This window comes from Xenopus tropicalis, chromosome 5 (genome assembly GCF_000004195.4).
Source record: "Xenopus tropicalis strain Nigerian chromosome 5, UCB_Xtro_10.0, whole genome shotgun sequence".
Taxonomy (NCBI): Eukaryota; Metazoa; Chordata; class Amphibia; order Anura; family Pipidae; genus Xenopus; species Xenopus tropicalis.
The window spans coordinates 25,308,924-25,323,291 of NC_030681.2; the positions used below are offsets into that span (position 1 = coordinate 25,308,924).

General features: G+C 39.1%; 1 long non-coding RNA gene across 1 annotated transcript in view; it reads right to left on the minus strand.

Moving 5' to 3' along the window:
• Nucleotides 1–790: 790 nt before the first annotated feature.
• The window catches only part of LOC105947449, an 83,897-nt gene continuing 70,319 nt past the window's right edge, over nucleotides 791–14,368 (minus strand). The window contains exon 3 of the long non-coding RNA XR_001170899.3: nucleotides 791–3,204. This is a non-coding gene — a long non-coding RNA (uncharacterized LOC105947449). The remainder of the gene's footprint in view (nucleotides 3,205–14,368) is intronic.

The window sequence follows — 14,368 nt, forward strand, 5'->3', positions numbered from 1 at the left end:
CAGAGTTTTCCAGGTAACAGGTTTCTGGATAACGGGCCCCATACTTGTATCAGAATGGCCTACGGTGGGCAGTAGGGACAGGGTTGCCTTGCACTTGCCACTGCTGTACTATGTACCTTATGCTGGAATCTAATCCACAGCGAGATGCAGAGTGTTACAGGACCTCAGGCGCAAGAGCTTCTTAAATCAGCATTAAAGGGGCCTCATAACATTTTTGGTACTTTGTAATGTAAAATCACACTCTCTGTATAAGCTTTATTCCAATGTAATTTAAAAGCTAATCTATATTTAACTTTCATTAATGTGTCCATATTAACCTTCTAGTCAAAAGCTTTTTCAATTGATCTGTGAATGGAATTTAGGATCCCAAACTAAGACCACTAAATTGTACCCTCTCAGTTCCTTATATATTGCCAGATTAATACAGAATTTCCAAAGTAAGTTATAAATTGATCCATCTTCTCAAGTCCAAAATTAGCCGTACATGTTTCATGCTACTGCACATTTAACCATAGTCTAGAATTAATAATAATAATAATAAGTGCCTTATGTCATGAAACGGGTAAGACCCTTTCTGTACCAGATATTTTTTGCAGTGAAGGACTATTTTCTTAGAATACATCAGCTTAGGGACAAACAAATAACATCACAATGTGCTTTTCTATTCCAATTTTTTATTGATGAGGCGTTCTCTAGGGTGGTGCATATGATGGACGTGCCTTTATTGGGGTACTGTAGGTAAGTGATTGAGAGCTGGGGGAAATGTTTTTTTTGGATGGTTTTTAGCAGGTGTAAGAACAAAGTTTTGGCTAATAGCAAGAGCATAATAAATGTTTTATTGTATCTTAATATTGCTGCAGGTGTGCCTTTATAGCCGTTTTATTGTCCCTTTTTGTATTTTATTGTCACTGTTAGTGTGTGTGCATGTCTTTGAGAAGAACAAATGGTGAATGACCTTAGAAAAGACAGGTAGAGTGATTTTTAAGCTTAGCATTTGTTCTAGTTGCCTTTGGCATTACTGCTGACAACAAGGGTTGAAACACTGGATTTGAAATGAGATTCCCTGCTTTAACATTTGCCCTTATTAGGCCACCAAAAGCGTGAACCCTTCCATCTCTAATCAAAATACCCTATCAATAATATATTTATATATACTTTATTAAAATTTTGCCCAATGAAAGAAAATGTTAGCTTGAGCAATTTTCCATTATGCATCACTAAAAATGTTTAATGATTTTAAAGTTGGAACTATTGACACAATGTAGCAGGACCCAGCTCCCCTCCAGCCAAGACTCCAGTTTCCAGGTCTGGTAATCAGCTGGTTTCTTCTGCATTGTTTTAATAATCAGGGCCAGCAGTGCAGAGAGCAGCAAGAGACAGAGACTGGTGTCTATAGCAATTACATTTACAAACAACTTTAAAATTATCCTTAAAATCTTAGGGCTTAAACCAAACACTTATTTTATTATCCCATATACCTTACACCACTGCTGTCCATATTTCTTTTTTTGGTGTAGTATATGAGGGACATAATAAAATGATGAAGTCCTGTAGGGAAGCCTGTGGATTCCTCTGCAGAATGGGTGCCATAAATATCCTTTGAAGGGTTCCAAATAGACAGAGGGCCTGAATAATCACAAGAAAGTGGCATGGGTGCCATGATCATGAATACCCAGTTTTTGAGACACCCCATCGCTCAGACTTTAGGGAAGATTATCTATTTTGCAGATATTTATTATAATCACATGAACCAGGGCTTCTACATGACCTTTGATACTCCTGAGCTCCTGTGTATCTGCTGGAATTACTCCCTTTGTTGTTATACCCTTAGATACTCTCAAGGACACCTCTTTCTCTCTAGGAGAAGGTCAAGGCCGAATATATGTTGAATTACAAGAAGGCACCAACTACTCCTGGCACCCTGAACTTTGTATTATAGAGGTCATAAAGACAAAGTTCAGTTCTCATTCAAGATGAACCAAATGCTACCAACAGTATTTTATTGTCCACGTAACAGATGTAAAGACTGTAAGTCTAGGGCGGGGGGGGTCCCTAAACTTTCTAATATGTGGGCCCAGCGGCGCTGCTGTCATGAGACGAGTTGAGAAACTCACCTCAGATAACAGCGCCCCCAAAGTTAACAGGGGCGGCAAATAAAGTCTCTAAAATAGACTTTAAAATAGAAAAATATGTTACATAAGTTTATACAGAGGTATCCCCATTCTCCTCCTTTCCTATTATTTTTTAATAGTGTCCTGTGCGCTACAATCCGCACATTAGCAAAGGGAAAATATAATAATACAATTAAAAGGCACTAAATTTGTATTAAGAACGTTTCTTCAGTTCAACAGTAATTCTTGTAAAAATGTCACTGGAATACCCAATAAATGCAGCCACAGAAGGGCGATAATAACAGAAAACAAATGGCTTTCCTTCCCGAATCTCCATCTTGATACAATTAGCATATATGACCACGTTATGATGTCATTGAGAGGAGAACGTCTTTGCCATTTGTTCCACTGAGGAACTTTAGTGCTCACACATCCTGTTTAAATCTAGAGCCCAAGCCATTTTCATAGAACATTTCCTGGTCCAGGAAACCACCGCCATTTATTATAACAGTAATTATCCTTTGGGACTGGATACAGTATGCAGACATGTTTAAACAGAAGCTTAACTACAGCCCAGTCTAGCCCAAGCGCCTTACAGTCAACACCTGCTTTGGTGATATAGCAGCTTTCCCTAACAAACAGCACCAGAATCAAACAGATGACATATTCCAAAGATAACTCCAAGGCCAATTATATGGATATTGTGTTCGGCTTACTGTATAAATTGACTTTAGAACTGTATAAACTGTCTTTAGTGCTACCGGAGAAGCTTAATTCATCCCACCTGTTAATGTTCTCTCTTCATTTATGATGCCACATTCAATAGGAAGGTTGTAAAAAAAAGGTTAATTTTAGCCAATTTACCAGAAACCTTAGCAAATTGGTAGTTTCCCAAGGAATACAATGCAGTAAATCACAGTCTCTTAGCCAGCTGTTAAACAAATCATATCCAGGGAAAGTCACGATGTGTTTGAGTCACTGGTTCACCATAAAGTACCCATCCCAGTTTGCCAATATATACATGCCATATATTTACTCTTCTTAAGCTCCACTTCAGCTTTCTCTTTTCCTTTTCCACTTAGTAAAAAGAATTCTGTAAGGAAAACATAATAAGGTAACCATATGTTAGGTGTGTAAAATATATATATATATATACATACAAGATATACAAGAATGGTGATCTTCAAGGGAACTTGATCATTCACTGATGTGTGTAAACGCTTTGCCATATCAATGATTGTATCTGATTATATGGTTTGGATTCATGCCTATATTTGTTATATATATACAATATATATTTTATTATGCACTGCCCCCATGTTGGGCATTGGTAGGTTTTCAGCACTGGAGTGGTCAGCAATGTGTTGGAGGCACTGGAGACACTTCCAAATAGACAGACTGGATTGTCTCGACCCTGAAATTTACAAAAGCCAGATAGGGTTAATTCAGTTGTTGTGCTAAATGCAAGATGGTATCAGTGGGATGTTACTAATACAGCCTGCCTTACTATGGAACTATTCAGGTTCCTCCAAACAAGTAATGTTTATGTAGCCTCTGTTCCTCTGCCTGTTATTTTGGCATAACACTTTGCCTGTCTGGTTCATGCCTTGACCTATGCCTGAATTTTTGAAAAATATGCCATAGTTCATATTCTGAACTTACTGCACCAGCCCAAAGTTTCATAATCTCTATAACAGTAATGATCCAGGCCTTCAAAGTTGTGCACAGGAATATATTGGATTCTGTTAGAAGTGTCAGTGACACTGTGCATGCTCAGTGGGCTCTGAGCAGTTGTTAAAAAGCTAAGTTTAGGGGTTGTTGCAAATTAACAAGCAGAAAATGAAGTCCACTTGTCATAGAAGCTGATGCTACAGGTCTGATTATTAAATTCTGATGCTAATTGAACAGATTTGTGAGCTGTGATGTAATGAGAATCTAAATGAAATACAAAGTTCTAGTGCACAGCCCTGAAATAAAACAAAGAAGGAACACTGCAATTCCCAGACTGGCGTACACAAGGCTCGAAACATGTAGCGTAATAGTAGTCTATAGTAAAGCTTGCTCACAGCAGTTATTCTGCTTAATGAGTGCACTCCTCAATTCTAAGTTCTTTATTGAGAATTTGTAGATTGTAAGCTCTTTTGGGCAGGGCCCTCTTCACCCCTTGTATCTGTTATTGATTGCTTTATATGTTACTCTGTATGTCCAATGTATGTAACCCACTTATTGTACAGCGCTGCGGAATATGTTGGCGCTTTATAAATAAATGTTAATGTAAATGTAAAAAGAATCTAAATTAATTCCTAAGCCATGTCCGGCTTAGGACTCCTCCAGTTACACGGGAGTAGGAGAAACAATAGGTTACCTAAAAGCAGTTCTAATGTCTACACATTAGAACTGCTTTCAGGTAACCTATTGTTTCTCCTACTCCCATGTAACTGGAGGAGTCCTAAGCCGGACGTGGCTGGTTCCTTCTGAAAGCTCAGACCCAGGCACAATGCACTGAGATGCCACCTACACACCAATATTACAGCTACAATTGGTTCAAGAATTAACTAAAAAAATGCATTTATTGGTTCTAACATAACATTTTAAATGGTAGAATGAATTATTTGCAATGTGAACAGTGTAAATTAGAAATAAAATTATACCATAAAAATAATGACTTAAGTATAGGTATCAGTATGTATAGTTTATGTAAATATACAACTATAACATCCAATTCAGTTCTGAACACTTGCACTGCATGGAGCACTAGTAACGCTCTCGTTTTCATATCTGGACTATTATTGCCGCCATATGGCCAACTTTTAATGTTAGGCTATTATCAGTCCAGGCATATGGCGTATATTATTGGCAAGCTAAAAAACAATTGCTGAAAATACCGCCATATGCCTCCTACCTGTGCCTGCACCCGAATGAATGGAATACACTCGAGTGCAGGCACATGTAGCCGATATACGCATAAAAACACGAGAGAATGCAAAGTCTTGGGTTTTTATGCTGATATCGGCTACATGTGCCTGCACCCGAGCGTATTCCATTCATTCGGGTGCGGGCACAGGTAGGAGGCATATGGCGGTATTTTTGGCTATCGTTTTTTAGATTGCAATCGTTTTTTAGTTTAGCTTAACATTTCGGCAAGCTGAAAAACGCTTGCCGAAAATATACGCCCATACGCTCAGTGTGGTATTAGCCTTAGCACAATCACACTAGTCTTAATGCATCCACCACAACTGCGCAAGGTGCAACTCCCCTAATGACTGCTACAACATTCCAATTTTGGGAAATAACGCAGCTTTGTATGAAAAAAACCATGGCGATTTCACTTGAAATTTCGAAGTAAAAAATGTTACGCTGGCGCCTATTAACTTTACTTTTTTAAAACAGACTTAGCACTGTTATTTTCCTAAGAACCTGAAACCACTAAGGGAAGTTATAGATTTTTGCCATGATTTACAGACTTCAGCAAGAGGTATATAAAAATTTTGCACAATATTTATCGGTTCCCAGCCCCGGAGAGTGTGCTTGAACATACGGAATGTAATTATTTACAGTCAAAATTTAGTGAACCGCAACAGTGCCTTTAATAAAAACGCAGTGTTCAGTCTTTATATTATTATTCATTATGATGTGCCAAGCCAAGTTTAAATTGTTCAATCATAGGTAGGAATTCTCGAGGGCTCTCCTGCTCTGTAATTTGTAGCTGTGCGTGGGTGGCTGCATATTCATGAAAGGACGAAACAAATGCTGACAATATACTAACCAGGGCCGGAGTTAGAGAGGGGGCCCTTGCACAGAAGGTAGGTTAGAACCCCCCTCCCAAGAGGTAAAACACATGACCAAAATGTCTCCAATTTCATTTCCCAGCACCCAACCCTGTTGGTGGCAATATGAAGCATGTCAGTGGGATAGGTATATACAGAAATAACAGCTGTTACACAATGGGGCAGGTTCATCAAAGTACGAGTTTGAATCCCGAAATGGGTAAAATTTGGATTAGATACGGTCATTTCTGATCGTAAATGTCACAAAAATTGTAATAGTCAAGATAATATCATATTGGCGATCCAAAAGTCATGAAATTTTCGTATCCGAATGATCATAAACGGCGAGGAAACCTTTCTGACTTTGATCCTTCTGTTCATGATTTTGGAAGCCTCCCATAGGGCTCAATGGCACTCTGCAGCTCCAACCCGGCCCAAGGAAAGTCTCCCATAGGCCTCAATGGCACTCTGCAGCTCCAACCCGGCCCAAGGAAAGTCTCCCATAGGGCTCAATGGCACTCTGCAGCTCCAACCCGGCCCAAGGAAAGTCTCCCATAGGGCTCAATGGCACTCTGCAGCTCCAACCCAGCCCAAGGAAAGCCTCCCATAGGGCTCAATGGCACTCTGCAGCTCCAACCCGGCCCAAGGAAAGTCTCCCATAGGGCTCAATGGCACTCTGCAGCTCCAACCCGGCCCAAGGAAAGCCTCCCATAGGGCTCAATGGCACTCTGCAGCTCCAACCTGGCCCAAGGAAAGTCTCCCATAGGGCTCAATGGAACTCTGCAGCTCCAACCCGGCCCAAGGAAAGTCTCCCATAGGGCTCAATGGCACTCTGCAGCTCCAACCCGGCCCAAAGAAAGTCTCCCATAGGGCTCAATGGCACTCTGCAGCTCCAACCCGGCCCAAGGAAAGCCTCCCATAGGGCTCAATGGCACTCTGCAGCTCCAACCCGGCCCAAGGAAAGTCTCCCATAGGGCTCAATGGAACTCTGCAGCTCCAACCCGGCCCAAGGAAAGTCTCCCATAGGGCTCAATGGCACTCTGCAGCTCCAACCCGGCCCAAGGAAAGTCACCCATAGGGCTCAATGGCACTCTGCAGCTCCAACCCGGCCCAAGGAAAGTCTCCCATAGGGTTTAATGGCACTCTGCAGCTCCAACCCGGCCCAAGGAAAGCCTCCCATAGGACTCAATGGCACTCTGCAGCTCCAACCCGGCCCAAGGAAAGTCACCATACCGAAGCTTGAATGAATTCGACACTTTCGTACTTTCATCGCGCAAATTGTCGCAAAGTAAACAAGAAAGAAAAAGTTGCGCAAATTACCGAAAAAGTCGCAAAAAATACACACAGTATGCATTCAGAAACAATCGTACTTTGATAAATGTGCCCCTAAATAAAGTGATGAGCGAAACAGCCCTGTTTCATTTTGCTGAAAAATTTGTGACATTTTACAAAATGGTAACATTTTGCTAAAATTTCATAAAATGCATTGGACCAATGGGCTTTTTTCCTTGTTTTTTGATGTGTGAAGTTTGGAAAAAAATTCACTTACCCTTTACAATATATACAATTGAAATGAAGTGTAATATAAGTCCTCTACATACCTACATATCCCCCCAAGAAGTGTGATTCTGGGGCAGATGAACTCTGTTCTATGCCCTAACATCATTGAAAATGATGAAAATATTGTCTAAAAGATAAGTTTTATAAGGACTTTTAAAATCCTCTAAAATGAATCTAAACAGACCCCAGAATAACATACCTTTCTCCTACATGCAGTTTTATTTTGTTTCTCTATTACAAGCAGCTCTTTTACTGACTTCCTTGTCTAGCGTGAACCTCTGTCCGTCTCTCTCAGACAATGATGACCACAAAGAGGTGCCTACTGTGCATGCCTGATTGATTTAAATTGGAGCAGAGGCAGTGAATATACCCAGTAGGCACCTCTTGTAGGTCATCATAATCAGAGAGAAGGAGGGCTCAGAAAGTAAAAGGGGGTGGAGCTTCAAGCTAGACAAGGAAGTCAGTAAAAGAGCTGCAGTTCAGCTGCTTGTGATAGAGAAACAAAATAAATCTGCACGCAGGGAGAAAGGTATGTTATTCTGGGGGCTGTACAGAGTAATTTATAGTTTTATTAAAAAAGGTTTACTTATTCTTCTTTAAATGAAACCAATTTCAAGACCTATTCCCAAGCCAGTGAGGTCCCTCCATAATAATGAATAATAACAACACAGAACTTTAAGGTTAATTCATTTCAGAATAAACTTTTTGCAACATTTAGACATTCATTTTCATTAAAAAATTGCATTTGTCTCTTTTTATATTATTTGACTTTCTCTAACCTGAAATGTAAAATTCCATGCCATGTTGCTCTGACAAAACCATAATCATTGCCACTGTCACTACATAGTTACATAGTTAAGTTGGGTTGAAATAAGACCATAGTCCATCAAGTTCAACCCCTCCAAGTGAACCCAGCAAACACATAAACCGACTGTAAGCTCTTTGGGCAGGGCTCTCTTCACCTCTTGTATCGGTTATTGATTGCTTTATATGTTACTCTGTATGTCCCATGTATGAAACCCACTTATTTTACAGCGCTGCGGAATATGTTGGCGCTTTATAAATAAATGTTAATAATAATAATGATAATAATAATAATATACTGACCTATCTGGCCTTCCCATAATTTGGAATTTTCTGGATAACAGATCTGTACCTGTAACAGGAATACTGCTATTGATTGCCCCTTATTTAACTTACACCAACATATTTACAGGGCTCTTTCACAATGTTTGTTTATTCCCATAAGTGCTTGTCCCAGTGGAGCATACAATCTAGGGTCCCTATCACATTCACCAGGGTCAGTTTCATCAGGAGTAGTGATGAGCGAATCTGTCCCGTTTCGTTGTCGCGCGGCTATTCTTTTGATGCCCGTGACTATTCTTTTTTGATGCGCGACTATTCCTTTGACGCAGGCGAAAATTTTTGGACGTGCGGTGAATCCATGACCGGTGAACCTTTTCGCCCATCACTAATCAGGAGCTCTGAAAGGCAGCAGTGCTACCCACTGAGCCATCATCTTGCCTATATTATCATTATATGCAATCAGATATTTATTTTTCATCATATACATCATATAATTGCATAGAAATGAGTAATTAGTGATTTTTATTCTTATTAAACCAATCATTAATTGCTGAGCTGGGATAGAACAAATAGAATTCAGACCACAACCCATTTAAAGGTCAGCTTAATCTACCCCTGTGCACCAGAGGCATATAGGTAAAAAAACTGGATACAAATGTGTTTTAAAAATCAAAAAGAGCTGCTCTTACTTACCATACCTGCGGTTCATGGTAATGATAGTTTCCCCCTAACAAAATATAAGATAAGTGTCTGATTTCTACTATTTTCAACTAATGACATTCCGCATTCTCCCCCTCCCTCGTGCCCCACACTTGGTTTACCCTCAGCCACAACAAGGGGAACAAAAACAAGTAAGGGTGATAGTATAAGGATTCCGAGAAGTACCACAAAAATACAATCAAACATTTTTTACATCGGTGTCCATGGATATTATAACATGCAGTCTGTGGCTGACTATTTTTGGCTTCCATCTATAACACAATAATAGAACACCACAACCCATGAAAAGATGAAAGGCAAGTTGAGTTGATATAAAAGAAATCAGACATTTCCTGTAAAGGGGAAGAATTGTCAGCAAATCTCCTTTAAGGTTATTATTCTAAACAATAAATAACAGAATGCTGAAGAATGTGGATTCCAGTTTACCTGGCAAATGATACAGAAATGCTTTACAAAGAGCAATGTTACAGAAACCCCGGGATAAAGAAATGACCATTGGCTTTAGCCATGAATTTAGTTTTATGTCTTGGAATATTAATGGGAGACATAAACTTAAACAATTGTAATTGATTTTTATTTTTCATTATATTTCATGGTTTTTCTCTATAAAAATAGATGATGCAAGATGATGCGCACTAAATATGCCACCATTTATTTTTTTTTATGACATGAAAAATAACATTGAAAAAATAGAACACTGAACAGTGTTAATGTTTGAGAAAAATAATTCTTATTCTGTGGTTTCTTCTTCATACCATGTTTTAATGGAGTCAGACTATAAGGAAGAATCATTGACAATCTCCAACAATTTTCATTGGTTTTAAATGTTGTAGAACGTATAGTAAAACAGTTTTTTTACATTTAAAATAAAAACACTTTCTGTTCTATACTAATACAGGTATGGGATCCGTTATCCGGAAACCCGATATCCAGAAAGCTCCAAATTACGGAGAGCCTGTCTCCTATGGATGCCATTTTAATCAAATAATTCAGATTTTTAAAATTGATTTCCTTTTTCTCTGTAAAAATAAAACAGTGCTTTGTATTTGATCCCAACTAAGATATAACTAATCTTTACTGGATGCTTAATAATCCTATTGAGTTTAATTAATGTTTTATTGTTTTTAATAATAGACTTAAAGTATGAAGATTATGGAAAGACCCCTTATGCGGAATACCCTTGGTCCTTCTGGATAACGGGTCCTATACCTGTAAAGGGTAACTATCTTATCACCCATATTTTTTTTAGTGCTATAAGAGCAATATTTAGAGGTTACATTTGATATTCTTGTTTAGTCTTTACAAGAGAAAGAAGAGTCTGCCTCTATATTTTTGGTGGTTGACATTATTGAGGGCAATAAATGGGAAAAAAGCTATAACATTTTTTTGCATAGCTTTCTTCTTGAGTATTCCAGTAAGTCTTCTGTATTCCATATTTTAAAAAGTGGGATGGGCAGAAATATGTGGTGTTCTGCAAAGTATTTGAGCAAACCTCCAAATTATAATGTGAAGGCCAAGGCAACTGTTATGGCATCCAGACCAAAACAAAGATAACAACCATCAATTTTAACCCACCAGGCAACTCCACAGTGGTGTCACAGAACCCTACTCTACCTATGACTATATATGACATGTACAAGTACTACCTTATTGGTCTGTGAGTATTTACCCTGTGAAGTGTCTTTTATAATAAAACCCTTTATGTTTTGTTTCTACACCTTCACTTCCCATCTGGGTAGTGTGACCCATGTTTTACCATCACTAGCTGGAAAGGCACTTATAAGCCAAGATATAGGGTTACATGGTGTCAGGTCTGGACTGGGATTAAAAATTGGTCCTAGAATTTCTAGCACACAGAGGCCCAAACAGCCCCCACCAACCCAACAAATATTTGCCAGAATCCACAAATTGTCAGTGTGGGCAAGCATGGTGTTAAGATAAAATCCTCAGATTAGCCCCTTATTTATTTTTAAGACCCATTAGAAAACTCTCACCTAAACAGTATTAAAACTGGGGTGTATAGGACCCCTATAAGCTGATTACTAAAAGAACAACAATGAACCAATACATGACAGACCAGTACATCGCCCATAGATACATTTACATGTAAGTCACCTATAGATATACAGGATATGCTGCATTACATAATGCAGTCATTAATGCAGAACCAGGATACCATTTTTTGTTCCATCTCCCAAAGTATCCCAGGGCCTGCTTAAACCTGGTCTTACATCTGTGTTTTTCTTTTGGGGTTCCTTGTAATATATAAGTGCATTTGATAGTGGTTGAAATTGGTACCCCTGGCTTTCACACCCTAACAGGGGGCTTTTCCCCATACCGCCCTGTAAAATGGGATTGGTGATACTTTGTGAGAAACATTAATATTGGAAGGATTCAACAATTTCAAAATGTGGACAAAATACATCATAGGGACCTATTAATAAATATACCCCTGAGTCTGTGATATGTAATTTGCTTTCAGTAAAAGGATCACGCATGGAAACGGTGAAGCATGAAGTATGACCTTCCCGCTTGGCTTTGTATTGGCAATTAAGTGATCCTGGGAGGAGGGCCATGTGATCCCTTTAACACTATATCATTTTTTATGTTTGTGTGCTAGATACAGCCAGTGGCACTGTGTAAAGTTCCAGCGTTTAACCGCATTCGATGACTATAAACATAATAAGCATGTGAGGAAAGGCATCTGTTACAACGTGAGCTTTTCCTACCAATGGTCTTGACAAAAAAAAAAACTGTATTTAAGGTTAGCAATGAGAATTTGGCATGTCTATCTATCATCTATGTATCAATAATATATATATATAAATAAATATATATATATATATATATATATATCATAAATAGTAGTCACATGACTCTGTTCCTAGCCAATAATGTGTGGAATTCCAGAATGAAATCCAAAACTGACACTAGAACATTGTTTTGCAATAAGTTTAAAGAGTCCTTTTGTCACACATATAGCACATAGTTTCCCAATAAACAATGTAATGTAAAGGAAACTTGGTGTTTATATACATGTGCATTGTTTTAAAAGATTTCCCCTGTGCCTGGTATTATGTTGTAATTTCTTTGACCTGGTTAAACAAACAGATTTCCTCCTCGCTAAACTGTTTCATATCTGTACTTTATTGCTTCCTGCGTGTAAAGCGCCATTCCTCGCTGTTTCAGAGCATGGCGAGCGTAACAGGAGCCCACTGCTAAGGTTCTCACTAGGCTAATAGGATACGCTGAACTTTATAAGCACGTTAAATTAATCTGAAAAAGAAATATAATGAGATGTGTACTGATCACGCTCTCAGTAAGCAGCTCAACAGCCAACTCTAATGGCCAAATAAAAATATCAACATTATATTGGTTTAAACACAGAGAATGCATTTCATATAAGCCAACTGTTGTTGTGTGAACACAGGATAGAGACCAATGTTGGGTAAAGAATAGCAGTATTTATAATATATTGCATTCATTCTCTGACAAGGTGACATCAAATGACGCTCTGTGGTGCACAAGGCAACTCTGGTGGAAAAGTGAAAAATACACCAGCTCACAATCCAATCTATCAGCATCAGATGTCAGTGGGTGAGATCATTGGGTGAATTTCTGAGCTCTTGTTCTGTCCCTTCGTGATGCTCATATCAGAAGGAAGAATAGAATTCTAAACTGCACACATCATTACCATCAGGCCCAGACTGGCAATCTGTGGATTCTGGCAAATGCCAGAGGGGCTGCAGTAAGGTGCCATAGACAGACACTATTTATTGGGCTGGGGGGGGGGGGCCTGTTTGGGCCTCTGTGTACTTGAGATGCCAGGGTCTATTATGGATCCCAGTCCAGACCTGATTACCATCTCCCACACAAGTACTGTTCCATTGCATTAAATCACCTCATATTCTGTATCTGTCTATCTTGCTTTTAACAGAATATTTTCATCCATGACTTTAAGAAGGAGACACACAGACCATTTAGCTGAGAAAACAGACCCCCAACTGCCCCATGCTGTTTCCTTCTACCCGAGCCTACCTTCTTCTCTGCTCCATCTTTGTGGTGTGAGAGAAGTTTACCTGCTTTGCTTTTTGGGAACATATATTATACTGTATAGTATATTATTTGTAGCTGTAATTCCTAATTTCCACCTTTCCCTTATTACCTCCACAGAACGCTTCTCATAGGCCTCAGGGCAGGAATGCAACGACTGTAACCAAATGGCCAGGTTGCATGGCAGAGAGCTGAATTCATTTTTACCTTGTAGGTGACCTCCTGGATGAGAGAACACTGGCATCTAAATCAGGTTCTACCAACCAAACATACAACACTGTTCACGGTGACTGACTTTGTCTATCAAAGATTTATATATTATGTTTTTGTAAAAAGAAGTGTTCTTAGCATGGGAATATCTACATTTTATTCAATAATATTCTCAACAAAAAGGTTATCAATAGAGCAGTAGCTATGAAAACTTCTAGGTCATAGGATCAGTTGAGTTGAAGAGTTTCAAGAAGATGCCCAATGCTTTCATTCTTTAATATAACAGTAAAAAAGAGCAAATGACTTTTTTTAGGAGCCCATAAATAATGACCCTCTTGTTGTTGTCAAACTACAACTCCCAGCCCTCTGCAGCAACCCATATGGGGGTACAGTGGTTAGCATTGCTGCACTTGGGTCTTTGTCTTGATTCTGACCAGGGCACAATCTTTATGAAGGTTTTTAAGTTCCCTTTATGTTGGTGTAGGTTTCCACTGGCATGACTATAGAGTAAGCAGACACCACAGCTGCCGGGGGACAGGGGGCTTTGGTTTTTCCATAGTTGTGAAGAAATCCCCCTTCCCAGTGGGGAATGGGGGTGCAGGTGGACAGGGGGGCCGATAGGGGTCACCGTGCCCCTTTAAAGATTTTTTGCAGAGTGGGGGACCAATGCCTATTAGTTACATCAAAATATACACGCAGCATAATTGGCTCCTGATGAAACTGACCATTGTGTGTGCATAACTGGAACCTTAAATTGCAAGCTCCACTTGGACAGGGACTGATGGATAATCTCTGTAATGCAATAGAAAACATGTTGGGTCTGTTTAAAGAAAGCATGATAATAATTACCCATTGTCATAT